This window comes from Chlorocebus sabaeus, chromosome 15, assembly GCF_047675955.1.
Source record: "Chlorocebus sabaeus isolate Y175 chromosome 15, mChlSab1.0.hap1, whole genome shotgun sequence".
NCBI classification, from domain to species: Eukaryota; Metazoa; Chordata; class Mammalia; order Primates; family Cercopithecidae; genus Chlorocebus; species Chlorocebus sabaeus.
The window spans coordinates 66,768,900-66,783,138 of NC_132918.1; positions in this window are offsets into that span (position 1 = coordinate 66,768,900).

The window sequence follows — 14,239 nt, forward strand, 5'->3', positions numbered from 1 at the left end:
TTATACACTGTTGGTAGGAATGTAAATTAGTAAAACTATCATGGAAAATATTATAGAGATTTATCAGAAAACTAAAACTAAAAATACAGCTACCATATTCACCAGCAATCCCACTACTGAGGGTCAATCCAAAGGAATAGAAACCAGTGAATATATCAAAGGGATACCGGCACTGGCATGTTTATCACAGCTCTATTCTCAGTGGTAAAGAAATGGGATCCATATAAATGTCCATCAATGAACAAATAGATAAAGAAAAAACGTGGTATACATACACAATGGTGTACTATTTGGCTATAAAAAAGAATGTAATCATGTATATCAGCAACAAGGGTGGAAAGGGATATCACTATTTTAAGTGAAATAACCCAGGCACAGAAAGACAAATATTGCATGTCCTTACTCGTGTGGGAGCTAAAAATGTTAATCATAAACCCGAGAAGCTAAGAATGTTGGGTGGGTGAGTGGAGAATGAGAAGAGGTAGGTTAACAGATGCAAATACACAGTTAGATAAAAAGTATAAATCCTATCTTTCCACTGCAAGTAGAGTGACTATAGTTAAGAACACATATTGTATATTTCAGTGTTTCTAGAAAAGAGGATTTGAATCATTCCCAATGCACAGAAATAATAAATACTCAAAGTGATGGACGCCTCAAATCCTTGACTTGATCATTATACAGTCTATGCATGTAACAAAATATCACATGTACTCCATAGGTAAAATATTATATATGAATAAACATAAATAAATATGCATTTGGCACAGAGTGTGTTGCTGGGTATGTTTTATTTACCCTTCCTTCTCCTATCCAATATAGTATAGGGTACATTATAACTGCATATTAATAAAGGATGTACAAATGGGTGGATGAAGAATGGGCAGATGGAGAAACAAGACATTCAGTAATGTTATTTGTAATCTAAAATGTCAATTACTTTTCTAGGGTAAACATTTTATGTCTTCTCAATTAGATTCCCTCATAAGCAATGTGTTTTATTAAATACAAATTACTATAAAAATTGTGTTATTGGAAAAGTTCTTGTTTCAGTCCACTTATTTTATAAATTTGAAAAAGGAGGTTAAACTCATACAATTTATTAAACAAATGAAAGAATTTTTAGCTTGAAATGGAGCATGATTAATGATTGCATCAGTGTAACAGGCATAAATTGGAAGTATTTCAGGCAAACTAGAATGACTAATCAGCCTATCTAAAAATGACCCATAACTTTCAATGGCACTAAGAATTGATGTTATGCATCTCTTTTTTTTCTTCTAATTGCACCTGTCTCTTTTCATACCTTATCCTTGGATTGTATTAATGGTCACATGCTATTTTTAAAAAGTACTAGAAATATTTGAGCGTCTTATGAGACTAGTCTGAAACTGGACCTCAAGTTTTTTTATCTCATCCTGTTCTTCTTCCTTTATCCCTTTCCCCCTGTGAGTACCCCTTCAATAACAAAGAACTTTGCTGAGAAGCCCATTTTGGGCTCTGCTTCTAGAGGACCTAACCTAAGACAATGGGATTTGGTGTGGATAGCAAGGTATAGCATTTTTAGAAAAAATAGGAACAAAGATAGTTTTCAGAGCCCTGTTTTGCTTGCCTGCACCTCAAATTTCAACAATACAAGTGGTGGCTTTACGATGCTGGTTTCGTTCACAACTAGCAAAGTATTAAGATAGCAAATGTCTCCTTAAAGGGAAGGGTACAAATTGAATGTGAGTTCTCTAGGAAGGGTGAGATAAGGCTGATGTTGTGGGTTGATTTGATTCTCCCAAAAAGATATGTTGAAGTTCTACCTCTAGAAGAACCTGAGAATGTGGCTTTACTTGGAAATAGGGTGTTAGCAGATGTAATTAGTTAAGATGAGGTCACACTTGAGTAGGATGAATCCTAAATCCAATATGACTGGTGTCCTTATAAGAAAAAGAGAAGAGACAAACATGCAGAGAAATGAAAGACGTGAAGACACGCAGGGAACAAGCCCAATAAATGACAAAGGCTGAGATTGGAGTGCATATCTACAAGCCACAGAATGCCAAGGATTGCCAGCAACCACCAGAGGAGTGAGACATGGAACAGTCTTCTTCTGACCCCCTAAGAAACAACCAATCCTGCTAATACTTTGATTTTTGGCTTCCCACCTCTAGAACCATGAGAGACTACATTTTTTGTTGTTTCAAGCCAACAAAGTTTATGGCAATTTGTTTCAGAAGCCCAAGGAAACTAATATACCGAAGTATACAATGGCAGTGAGTTAGCATAAAATAGGCTTTCCTAAACAAATCTGGCAGAACCATATCTGTACCAAGCATCACTGGCAACTGTGTCCCTGTCTCTCCTACCTCTCACCTAAAAGGAATCCACAGGAAAAGAAACAGTGGCCAAAATAGACCTTGTTTTCTACCACCCTGTATAGCATTTTGCTTCCCTTAGCTTCTGCATCTTTGGCTAAATAAATCACAAACTTGCAGAGGCTATGATTATCTAGTCTTTTCCATCATAACCCAACCCACCTGAAATGCTCTGACACTCTAGAAAATAATTCTAATTAATGAATAAAACATGGTAAACTGATAATTAGCTTTTGAAGGTGAAGGTGAGCTCTTTAACAGGAGGGTAATTCAGTAATGTTCTAATTGTTTTCCCCAGCATCTGACCTTACCTGACACTTCATTTTTGCTTTGGCATAACAATTCCCAGCCTATGTTTAGAAAGATCATGTACAATTTCTTAGGATTTGGCTAGAAATTATTCATAATGCCTGGATTACACACTTTGAGAAATGTGAAGTTGTATGTTATTCAAGCTTCCATATCTAGCTGTGGCAAGGGCTTTCTGGCTTGGAATACTGAACAGAAACTTATGAACAGCCCTATTTTTCATTTCTAAACAAAACAATATGAAAGAGACTTTTGCTATTAGATAATTAGTGATTTCAAAAGTATAGATGCTAATATCAACGTTAATTGAGTCAGTTTATTGATTGCATAGGCAGATGAAAAGGATAGATATTTAGCATGCGATGGATAATTCTACGTTTTAAATGCTGTTCCTAAATGTGGGGGGAAATTGGGGTTACTTTGAAAGTTGATAAAATACTTTTGTATAGATATTTTTCAAACTGATAATCTGACAGGTTACATGTATTTGGGGGAGAGTGTCAGTGGCCCTCTAAAGAATCAGAATGTATTTAGCAAATGTATATTCAGAAACAATATTTCTGAATTTTCTTCATCTAACTTCAAGAGAGAATTAAATAGGTAAGGACTTGTCTTCATATGAAAAATATTTGATCTTTCTTCCTAAAGTCCAGTTTCTGCTATTAGCAGAAGCCAAACCTTCCTGTAGAGAAACACACACACACAAAATGACAGAATTTGTTTCTTGATATAGTCACCCACTGCATAAACCAAATCAAATATTTCCTAGGTGTCAACTGTAAGAAATCCCACACACACTCAAGTCATTAATTTGTCACAGGTCATATTCTGGTAAAGAAAACATTTATTGAAGGTGTTGTTTGTAAAAAAAAAAAGTCTCCCCTTGTTGAAAATGCCTATCCAAAATAATGAAAAACATTACAAGAGGAACCCATTGGGAGAGAAGGTAGATGGATGAAGATCCTGAAGACTAGCTAGTGAAAGAGTACATGGTGGCTAAGAACCTATAAGCCATGCTGGGGGTTGCACACCAAACTGATTATAGGGACTGTCAAAAAGCAAAGACTGGGGCCTCCAAGTATAGATTGTAGAAAGTTGTAAAATTCTGTTTAGTCCAAAGGGGCCAGTCACAGTTCATTTAGCTAGTTCTGCAGCTAATAAATGCCTAGTGGGAATTCAGTACCAGGGCTCTCAGATGTTTTCGTTTTAACTTTTCAAGAAAAATCAGAAATTCTCATTTTATTTTATTTTTGGAAGCAAATGTTTATTTTCCCCTTAGGCATATAATTCTTTCAGAGGTTTTAAAGTTTACTACTGTTTTCCCCACAAAGTCTGTTCATTAAGTCTCCTATTAGAGTTGTGTTTCGGCATTTTAAGTTGTTTTTATAATGTTACATCATGTCTCACTTTTTTTCTTCCACTTTTCCTTTTTCTTCCCCTCTTTTTATTATTATTATTACTTCTTCTTTTTGCTAAGATATAAAGACATCAGCCTTAGAACACCAGTAGAGAAAGTTCCTGGCACTTGCTGATACATTCCTTCTTTCCTGGTAAAGTTTTGAACACACGAACTAGATTTCTTTTAGAAATAAGGTGTGTCATCCATACATAGCTCCCCCCTGGGATGGAGAATTGGTATCAACACCAGAAACGTGTTTTGAACTAACATAGAAGAAAGGGCTGGTTTTGTAAATAGATGAACCCGGTATTTGACCACATAGTAGTCAGGAAATTGGTGGAATCTATAATCTGTGGGGCTCTGGTGTCTGGAAGATTTCACAGTTGCAGATTGATGTGAGCATGTAGTGTTAGGCAGAAAATTCAATCCCACTTTCCATTTTATAATGCATACAAGGACAACAGTTGTGTTGCATCATTATTACGTCAAAAGGTCTTTTATTATTCACTTATGTAAGATTCACATTTATTTAAATGTGGTTATGGTAATAAATGGTAGGCATAGAGAAATGTCCCTGATATCTTTCATGTTCATCTCCTCTGAGTTGAAATACAATTAAACTTATCATTTAATGAGCCTGATAAATTATTTTCACCTGTTAGAATAGACGAAAAAAAATTAGCAATGATAATTTTCAATTTGGCAGCAAATATATACTCTATGGATAATATATTTTTTACAATAGTTTTCTCTGAATATTCATGTCTTTGCATTTCAATACGATACCATTTGTAGCCTTTCATTTTTGGTATATCATTCATTGTATATTCAGAGAGTGTTAAAGAAAACCTTAGTTGGTGCACATACTTTTCATCTCCTGTTGTTCTTGAACATGAATGAGAACTTACTGCAACACATTTTCTTTTCCATGTGTTGGTATTAACATGTTTTTATGGGCTTATAGAATTTTAAATGTTGATAAATGATTTTTCCGAAGGTTCAAGTTTGGATCATCTCTATCCACCAGGCTTAATCAGTCTAGCAGTGTCTTTAGTAGGTAATAGAAAATAAATTATAGAAATTCTCATTTTAAAAACACTTTTTTCAAAGACATTTGGGAACTAACTAAAAATTAAAAAAAAAAATCAGCCCTATGGAAACACGGACAACCATCTTGCAACCTCTTGTTTTCAATAAAATTTTATTTTAGCAAAGGCCAACTGCAAGGATTCGGTTATGGGTAATATTATTTTTCTGCCTTATATTTAACTGAAATGCTCTAAGTGGTCAGCTTAAGTATGAAAACATTTACCTTGTTTAACAAGGGAGAAGGAAGGGATAATGGAACAAGCATCATTCAGAACTGAATGAAAATAAAATATTTTACTTTTTTTTCTTTAATCAACACATTACTTTTGATAAATAGTCATGGGACATGTGTTCTGTGAGTCACTACAATTCTTACTTGGCACTTGGAACAGTTGTGTTATATAGGTTAACGATAACTCTCAGAACAGGAGTATATTACAAACAAGTGGAGTAGAACATATAGAACACATAATTCGCTATAATATTACTCTTTCTTAGAGCCTTCAAACTTAAACCAAGATGAAAAAAATGTTTACCAAATTGAATACATTGCCTATGGATTATCTACAGAAGAGAGGAAAATAAGCAATCATTTTGATTCCACAAACCAAGTGAAGAATAAGGACATAAACAGATCAATATCCTGACATCACTGGAAATGTTACATTTACCTGGACGATTTTGATATTGTCAAAGAGAGAGGCTAAAAGAACGGCTAAGGATGTTCCTAGAGCTGCTGAAGGAACCAGAGAGCTTTCGTCACATAAAAATATCACTAGTGTCTTTGTTTTACTAAAACTGAAAAGTTCATCTTAAAGAATTCCTGAAAAATATAAATATTAATTTGTTCACAGCTGCAAGTTTAACTTAGCACAGGACCACAGACAAGATGAGCTGTGCTATATTTTACATTTCTGAGTCAATAATATTGAAAGCAGCTTCATTTTACAGTGGGGGGAATTATTGGCATATGGGGGATTTTATCACATATCATGTAGGGTGAGAAATTGATGTTTGGGGAGATATTATCACATGACTTAAAATAGAAGACTGGCATAAAACAAACTATGTGAATTGCTTTAATTATTATTATTATTACTTTTTTAAGAAAAAAATAGTAGTTTACTGGTATACAAAGGGTAGTTCTTTGGGTTTTTAATGAAAACAAATACAACAATAACATATAGAATCATCATTCAACTATCATAATATACAACACAATAAAATCCTATCTCAAGTTTCCAAGCCCACCTGGGGATATATAGAACCTCTGATGAAAGGTTTGTTCAGGAAGATTTGACAAGATGGAAAAAGCAAATTTATTTACTGAACACATGGGCCATTAAGGTGGCATAAATTAGCATTGTGAGCGTTTTGGTTTCTGGTACTCAAGTCAGACTTCCAGATGTACTGATAAAGATGGAACAGGCAAGTTTGATGCTAAGGTGGCATCACTGTGGCTGACCAATGATTCGGAATCTCACATCAGTATGACTAGCGATTATAATTAAGTCAATGCTTTGCTCCCCGGCTTTGTTAGTTCTTGTAGAATCAAATTCACCATGTCAACTCTACCTCCCTCCAATGTTTGTGGTAATGCTCTTTCAAATGAAGTATTCTTGTTAGCAGGTAAAACCTTATATGATCCTTTGCCAAGAGATTGATATTAGATAAAAACCTGGTTATATTTTTTAAGCCATAAGAATATAAGAGGAGAAAAATCACATGAATATTTTTCCTTTAAGTAATTTTTTGCAGGGTGACAAACATGTAGAACAAACCATAGTCTATTATTAATTTCAAAATAGTGCTCCTGTTTGCAAACATTAATGCCAAGTTTTCAAGAAGCTTGGTTGTCAAAAGAATACTGCCTTCAATTTATAGTCACTAAATGCATGTGGATTAAGATATTTTTAGATCTCAAAACTAAAGTTCAAATTGGCTCATGTTAGTAAATAGACATACTTATCACTCAATTTATTTGATAGTGTCTGTTTGTAGTTTGATTGTGAAGAACAGCCATTTTAAAATAGCCAAACATCGAGTTTTTGTGAAAGCTGAATATTTCATCATACATTGGATAACATTAAATTTTCCCCAAATGACCACTCTTAGGAGTCAATTTAAAATTTGTGGTAAAATTTCAGTGAATTAAACATTATTAGAAGAAATTATTGATGGCCGGGCGCGGTGGCTCACGCCTGTAATCCCAGCACTTTGGGAGGCCGAGGCGGGCGGATCACAAGGTCAGGAGATCGAGACCATGGTGAAACCCCGTCTCTACTAAAAAATAGAAAAAAATTAGCCGGGCGCAGTGGCGGGCGCCTGTAGTCCCAGCTACTCGGGAGGCTGAGGTAGGAGAATGGCGTGAACCCGGGAGGCGGAGCTTGCAGTGAGCCGAGATTGCGCCACTGCACTCCAGCCCGGGCGACAGAGCGAGACTCCGTCTCAAAAAAAAAAAAAAAAAAAAAAAAAAGAAATTATTGACTAAAGTTAGGAGACCTTAGTTGAAACTGATATAAGATTTTGGCTGATAAAATAAATGAAAGAAACTATGACTAAAAATATTCCCCAAAGAAACAATGTTCTTCACATATAGCTCCATGTGCAGATTAAAAAATGTATTTTTAAAAATACTCCAACCTTTTTTCAGGACAAAACAGAAAGCGAATATAGCTACAAGTGATATAGCTTTGGCATTAGGTCAGTTCCATCTTAAATATGTAGTAATATAAACCCTGTAACTATAAGTCACATTTTAAAACAATTTTATGGAATTTATAGAAATATGGCTTAGATTTTGGAGCTATTTTGAGTAGCAAATGACTTGCTTTTACTAAATTCAGCTTTTTTAAAAGCACATTTCTGTAATCAGTCATTATCCCTATTTTTATCAGAGAGAATCATCAAAATGTCAAGTGAATTGGCCCAGTTTCCTTGTAGATGATTGGTAGTGAAGCCAACAACTGTGCTCACTGTTCTGTGATGCTCAGTCTTGTGCCCAGATCCCTTGGCCACAAGGCTTTTTCACCAATATCCAGTACTTCCACACATTTTTCTATAATCCGTTTAAAAACCAGATGCCATCAAATGGAATTTTTCTTGACTGTTTGATAAAAGTTAAACTTTCCAGGATCTCACAAACTTAATTTCTTTTTCATCTCTACTAATGTTAGCATAACATCACAAGAGACTTAAAGCATCTCACGAAGGGTCTTTATCCAATATTAGTTGCCCCTAGCCCTAGGGTCCTACACTGAGATTATATAATATGTGTTAAGTTGGGTTGACAAACGTCCAATAAAACCCACATCACTATTTTGGTTAACAAAATGTAACACACTTCACTATAGCTTCAAAACTCTCTGACATCAATGTTTCGCAATAGATTTATGCTGGACAATCTTATTACTGAGAGACTTTAAAAATATTTGTTATACTGGCAAAAACACAATCTGGGTTTCCAATTAAGGCGCTCTCTGCTGATTTTCCGTAGTCTTGTTATACCACGTCCAGCACACTACCTGGATTTGAGGAAGATTGTATAAGGGTTCAAATTCTATACTCAAAGTCAGTAGCTGATGTGAAATGATACAATTGTATTACCCAACTCAAACTGTTAGCATAATAGTCCTGCTAGAGTGCGTAATACCTTAACATTATATCTACTTCCCAGCCCCAATGCACAAAAATGATTAAGATTCCCAAGTGTGAAATTGGAGTTCCTTTTCTTAAAGTAAAACCAACCTAATCATTGAAAATAAAATGATTTTACCGTGACACTGTATAAGAATGACAGGTACTAAGACTCATATTTTTATAATTCTGTGTGTGTGTGTGTGTGTGTGTGTGTGTGTATAAGCATTAACCTTAGAACTTGTCACTGTACTATTACTTATTTTTAATTATACTTCTTTGCTCACAATCATTTTAGCCCTACTCTTTAAAAATTGCCTTTAGAGATGACCTGCCAGTCTGAAAAAACATGACCCCATTCTCTGCTGTCTTAGTTAACTTAACCAAACTCTAAGATACTCTACCTGATCATACATATTAATAATCAGATTTTACTTCATTTGACAAATACATTGTAGCAGTTTCTACAGTCAATTTAGCCACCTAGGAAGGATGAGTTTCCATCACTGAGAAGAGGAAAGCGAAGACCCTCAAATTGAAGGTAATGTTCAGTCCCTTTAGCCACCTAGGAAGGATGAGTTTCCATCACTGAGAAGAGGAAAGAGAAGACCCTCAAATTGAAGGTAATGTTCAGTCCCTTGACATCTGAACATTGATGACCCAACCATAGAATTCTTTAAACTCTGTGACGATTCATGACCCACATGAACTTCTAATAAAATAACACATATGATATTTTTCCAGAGTAGAACTTGCCTTTTGTCACCATTCACATTCTGGTAAGCTCTAAGTCCATTCCTGGCAGTAACAACCTTTAGGCCACATGAGCATGACATGTCAACATATCCGTCCTTCACTGGACACCCTGATACCACTCTCAAAAGCACTATGTAGACAATGGAGACCTACCACAAAAATGATCCATTTCACCTCCTGATAGTAGCCTCTCTTGTTACTGAAGCATATCGTACAAAAACACAAGAGATGTTCCAGAGATAAATCTCCCCGTGTAGAAAAGAAAAAAATCAGCAAAAGTCAGGTAAAACTTTCACTGTTAGGACTCAGTTTAAATAATTCCTGTAACCATGATAAGAGTGCATAACTGATATACTTGTCTGTGGAAGAAATGGTCTTAATAAGGTGACCATTAGTTAAAATATATGCAAACTCAGGACAGAGTTAGTCTAAGACTGCTTGGACTAAGCAGTTAGGACCTCTTCCTATTGAGAGAAAGTGCAACAAAAGAAATAAGGATGATGCATTTAAATTGTTGTTCCTTTCCACACCCCCACTGCCAGCTGGCTATTGACTTTTTCAGGGTTGGTTTTGTTCAGAATTTATCACATTCTTGTCTGGGAAAATAGAAGTAGCATATCTTACATGATGTTAGCATAAGTGCAGTCATAATAAGTGAGTACTAAGTGAATTAGCAACTACTCCAGTATTAGTTGGTGAAATGTACATTCTGGTTGAGCATATGAATGATCTACAGTGTGGTTTACACTCAGGATGGAAAGGAATATGGAATATTTTTCTGGACACATGCAAGTTTGTGAGTAGCTGTATTGATCACTCGAATAAATAATTTTAATTCCTTAGAGGATAAAAGCAGTGCCCCTCTAGTGCTGATATATTAAACCAGCTTAGCTGTTAATCGCCGTCATCCATTTTACTGATGAAGAAATTAAGGGCAAGGCATTAGTTGACTGTCAGTCAGGGACAAAGTCTACAATAGGCCCTGGCTACTCTAAGGCTCCTCATTGCTTTCCCTACCACTTCATGCTGCTTTTGCGTGCACAAAGTTATTAATACAATGTTATCCATGCTTACGTATAGAAAGGTAATTTTCCACATCAATTCAGATCTAAAGAAAGAGGCCTATATACCACTTCAGTTATCTTTTAGCTTTGTGATCTGATTTCTTCTGAACAATTGAAACATTACACTGGTACAAAGACAAAGATCTTAATTTAAAATTTAATTGTAATAAGTGATATTTAATGATCATGTCTACTATGTGTTGGTTTGTGTCTTAGAAACTCAAATAGGCAGAGCCACTTTGATTCTATTTTGAAACTTCTGCTGTCTTTTAATTTTTAGTCTTTTATTATTTTCAAATACAAACAAATATTCCTTTGCTAACTAGTTTCTTGGCAACAAAATATGTAGCACCTTTAGAAAAACAAAATTTCATCTCTGATGATAATGGCAGTGAATCACTGCAATAGATCAGAAGTCCAATAGTACCTAAAGACAGAAATCCTTTCAAATGAGTCAGGGGTGATATAAATTGCCAAAAGTCAAGTATGTTTGCTTGTGTGAATAAAACAAGTACTCTTCAAAGTTTAGGTGCAGTGAGAGGAGCAGTTTATCATGTGTAATCGCCTGTTTTCTCATAAGAGAAATACAGTACCTCCCCAATGACTGTTTCCCATTTCTCTGGATGATCTGGTGGAGGTGCAACAATGCTTTTTCCAGAGGCATTTGGCTTCTGCAATGCATTTATATTTGTTTCAAATGAATCAGAGCTGCTTTCTCTATCACTTTCCTTGCCATGGTGTGATGCATGGGAAGGGATGTATAACCATAAAGTCAGACCACCCTCAGGGATTTACACAGCACACTGCTGACCGATCTAAATTGTGGATCTTTATTCATGAAAAAAGTTCCCTAAGGGAAAAGATACAGCTTTATGGCAGCCTGAACTATAATGGATGTTAATCTGGTATTGATAAATATACGGAGTGCGGGGGAAACAACTCACAGAGAATCCACTATAAGTTCTGTGGTTAGGCTTCATCCTTTATTAGGTAGTGAATAAAAGACAACTGATGCTTACAACTCCAATTTAAAAGACCATTTAAACAAAAATGGTTCCATAGCAAAGTGAGGCAGAAGGGATCCAGGTATTTCTGAGTTTTCTCATATGGCTGATGGAGAAAATATGGCTGATTTGTTTGTTCCCAGCAAATCATTAAAGACAGTAATGCCTTGTGACCCAGGACCCTGTATATCCCACAGGACCTGATTTCTGGTGGACTGGCTCATTCACTTTGGTGAAAATGGGGAAGAACAGCAGAAGCACATTTCAGGGAGATTGCATTAATTAACACTAAGTTCTCTAACAGAAAGTGAGGCTGTATCAGTTGTAAAGGTTGTTGGATAGGGATTCAGGATGACTATGGAAAATCAAAATATTTGACATAGCAGAAAAGCGAAACTAAAGTTCCAAATGGTTAGAAGCTGGTCACATGGGATACACACAGAGCCCCAAACAACAAACTTATGGGCAACTATCCACCTGGCTGAACTAATAGGGTCTCTGTAGGTGAAAAAGGAAACACTTGCTAAAACCAGAGAATTGAGATGCTGGTAAATGCAAAATCACCAGATACTTTCAAAAGCAAATGTTAATGCTAATCAATATATTTAACCAGAGAAGCATGGTTTGAAATTCTTTCTACCAGAATACTGATGGAACACATTATCTTCCTTCCTTCCTTCCTTCCTTCCTTCCTTCCTTCCTTCCTTCCTTCCTTCCTTCCTTCCTCCCTCCCTCCCTTCCTCCCTTCCTTCCTTCCTCCCTTTCTTCCTTCCTTTTTTTTGTTTTTGTTTTTGTTTTGGTTGGTTGTTTAACAAAAGATATATAAAGCCAACTGATTTAAAGATTCATTTATATGACAAATTTCTATAGCTAGATGGTGGAGAAGAACTCCAAAAACCATGTATAATGTTGAGCACCAAGCACGCTATGGGTGTTTCTTAAATACAAAATGATAAATGCTAAATACCTATCTCTCAAATGGTTTCCTCTTGATTCTTTATACTTTTCCAAGGGTTACAACGCTTTAAGAGCAGTTTCAGGAAGGCCACACCCAATCCTTCCCTATATTTTTAAATAGTCTTTACAAAACCTTTTCAAAAATAGTTTTTTCTCTAAACCTAAATCATGTATGTTTTATCATAATTCTAAGTTTGAATGTCATTTTTCTTATTAATGCAACAGACTGGCTGCATCAAACCCCACCATACTGATAGGTATATGTTAGCTTTCTATGGGAAAAAGCAAATAGCCTTTATCACAAATTAAAGGCACAGCTATTTTTATGCCATTTGTTACCAATTTAATGATAACATGTAACACTGGATGGTTATATAATTATGTCATATAGATTTTTTCTTTTTATAAGTTATTCTCTTACTCTTTCTAACATATATACAATATACATATATTTATATATACCCCTGATAAATCTTGTTTTAAAGGTAAAACATCAACTTCTTTCAGCCTGATGGTGAATATCAAAGGCTGTTAGTATTTCACAACTCCACTGCAGAAATAATTGTCGAGTGGAACTTACCAGTATTTTTTAACACTATGTCATTGGTGTGCAATTAACTCAGATTCATATTTCCTGTTGTTAATAACATTAAATATATATTAATTGTTTATATCATGTCAGCAGGAAATCTAAAAAACAAGAAAAACCCATAAAAATAGCTAATGCTTAATTCTACCATCATACTTAAAGCAGAAACCTTTGCCTAAGAAACAACCCTACTGGTATGATATAAAGGGGATACTGCAGAGATGTAATATTCTCTGTTTTTATTGGATATGTACTAAATTAAAGATCTTTACTTTGCATTATCATTCTAGGTTATGATCCTTCATCCTTGAAACAGAAGAGTTGTACTGATTTCTTTCTTAACACCCATGATTCATGGGTTTATCTATTTTCAGACAGAGGTTCATTATAAACACTTCCCTGTTTCCAGCAATATATCTTCAGGGTGGGAAGTTAGTACTTTGTAAGAAATCACCTTTATTAATACCTCTCCCATCTCTAAGCTTAGCTCTGCTATATCTTCAAGCCATACAGGAGGGGAGAATGCTGACCAGGGAGACCTCCATGACACCATCTGGTATATGTTTATTTTTTGACTGCTTATTGATATGAAATAGTTGTTCATTCTACCTTTGCAATTCTTTAAAATCTAGTGGATTGAGTAGATTGAGACACAGCACTATTGTTTTACAAGACATCTACTGTATCTACTTTTGTTGGGATAAATACCCAGTAATTGCTGTCATAGCAAGAGGACCAGCACGGGTAGTACTATTCACAGTGTTGCTTTTGTTTTTGTTTTTTTTCCTTTTTTGTATGATTTAATCTACAGAGTAAATTATTTTATATACATTGGAACCAGTTAATGCCCTTAGACAATGTATAGTTGTTTCATAAAGCAGGAAAGACAATGCAGAGGGAAATACGTGCCCAAAAGCACAGTCACAGAGGCTTCAGAAGTTCTAGATACCACTACAAATCAATGCTGGAGATCACTTCTAAAACAATCAACGTTCAAGAGGAATGCTTTAATTTGGAGAAAATACCACTCCCTCCCTCCCACCCCCATACCTCCCCCCCTTTTTTATAACCTT